A 2,527-nucleotide genomic window follows, 5' to 3' on the forward strand; every position below is an offset into this window, starting at 1 on the left:
TTCAGCTATCACTCTTTCAACATAATCTTTTTTAGACATTAACTATTTTCAACCTTCATCTCTATTTAGGCACTAACATGTGGACGAGAAGGTATAACCAATCAATGGTTCAAGAAGCACCGGGATTTCCCAGATCTCATGACATTCGTTTGAAGACAGTAACGTTGGAAGGATATGCATCCAACAATGCAAACACTAGCTTTGTCACATTCTTCATGTTGAATGCGAGGGCACTATTGTCCGTGAGGATTAAGTTTTTCATCGAGAAATTTCTTACGACTGCAAGTGTTGAGCAGCATAAAACGAAGTTTCAGGTGGACCTAAGGGCTTCTGATCGTGCTCGACTTCTATTTACAACAGGTTGTTATCATGGACCAGTAGAATTTCTGGGCCGGGATCTTGATTTTATGGATAAGACCGATCCATTTGATTGTGACTACCGAAAACTTTGGTTGAGTTAGATGGCATTGTCCTGTTCAATCTGGATTTTTTCTAAACCTAATGAGCAATTAATCCTTGTGCTTTGTATTGTTTGTTAGCTGGAATTAGATATTATTGCCCTTTTCAACTCGGCTTTGACCCATATTTTCTTTCATACTGGGCCAATGGCTTGCCATTTCTTTAATTAAGACATAAATATTATAAGCATTCACAACATAGGGAAAGAACATCACTCTCGCGGGATCCTTGAGATCTTTGTTCATTACAGAACCGCAAGTTCTTAGCGCCCACCAGCACCCACAAACTTATTTTCAGCTTGCACACCAAATGGGCTGTAATTCTTAATAAGAAAAGATGCATGGTAGTCACAAATTTGGATTTATCATTTGGGACACACGAGGAAAAAGCCTATCCAGGGCGGTGCCGACTCAACAGTAAACATTGAGAAACCTGGTTTTAAAATTACTCTAAATCCAAAACTCGCCTCGAAATCATGAAACTTGGCATGGTGTTATGTTATAGCACACCAACATGTTGTGGTAAAAAATTAGTCCAATTTGGGACAAGTTTTGGTACAAACTTCTTACAAACCAGAGCTTCTCTCAAAAAGGCTCATCGTTCCGAGAGGGCCTTGTCACCTATGTGTGCGAAAAGACATACGCTGTCTCTTCCCGCCTTGATTTATTTTACAGAGGCAACATGCAACTATAGTAGCGTCGTCCTAAAAATATGAAATTATTCACGGTTCGTTTTGCCTTTTTATACATTATTTGAGTTTCCTAGGCATTTTGGAACATACTTTGGTGTGTGCAAATGTCATGTGTATACTAGCCACATATGTAATTCGATGTTCAATCGGTTTATGGAATCAAGTCCTTATAAGTTATAAGTACATATGCTGTTGTTCTGTGTGCAATGACATTTCTGATTACAGACATGTTTGCCGCGTATCACACACATCTTGTTATATTGAACCATTTCTGTTCTCTTGGCTCAAAGCAAACAGTTCATCCGAGTGAACAGCATGCCGTATATTGCACACACCTTGATCTGGGTGACCGTTTCTTTTGTGTTGCCTCATCACAAATAGTTCATCCGAGTGAACGGTGTGTTGCATATCGCACACACCTTCATCTGGATGCTCGTTTCTTTTGTTCCTCCCATCGCAAACAGTTAATTGAACTGAACTGCATGCCCTGCATCGCACATGCAACAAAATCTGAACCATGTTTGATGCATCCGTCATCGCAAGCTTTTGCACCTTTTTTTACGGGTTTTTTACACCACCGTTTGCGATTAATGCATCGCACACAGTTTCGTCAAAGGGTCTCTGATCGTAGTGTCGCATTAGCAGCATCCTGCAGTAGTGTAAGTATTTCCCTCAGTTTTGAGAACCAAGGTATCAATCCAGTAGGAGACTACGCAACAAGCCATCGAATACATGCACAAACAAACACCAACTTGCAACCAACGCGACAAAGGGGTTGTCAATCCCTTCACGGTTATTCGCAGAGTGAGATCTGATAGAGATAGGTAAACGGTGAAGTAATATTTTTGGTATTTTTTGTTTATGGAACGGAAAGTAAAGATTGCAAAATAAAGGATGGCGATGGAAATTGGCAAGTTGATGGGAAACTAATATGATGTAAAATAGACCCGGGAGCCATAGGTTTCACTATAGGCTTCTCTCAAGATAGGAATTATTACGGTGGGTGAACAAATTACTGCCGAGCAATTGATAGAAAAGCGCAAAGTTATGACGATATCTAAGGCAATGATCATGAATATAGGCATCACGTCCGTGTTGAGTAGACCAAAACGATTCTGCATCTACTACTATTACTCCACACATCGACCGCTATCCAACATGCATCTAGAGTATTAAGTTCATAAATAATGGAGTAACGCGTTAGGCAAGATAACATGATGTAGAGGAATTAACTCAAGCAATATGATGAAAACCCCATCTTTGTATCCTCGATGGCAACAATACAATACGTGCCTTGCTGCCCCTGCTGTCACTAGGAAAGGACACCGCAAGATTGAACCCAAAGCTAAGCACTTCTCCCATTGCAAGAAAAACCAA

This window comes from Aegilops tauschii, chromosome 2, assembly GCF_002575655.3.
Source record: "Aegilops tauschii subsp. strangulata cultivar AL8/78 chromosome 2, Aet v6.0, whole genome shotgun sequence".
NCBI lineage: Eukaryota > Viridiplantae > Streptophyta > Magnoliopsida > Poales > Poaceae > Aegilops > Aegilops tauschii.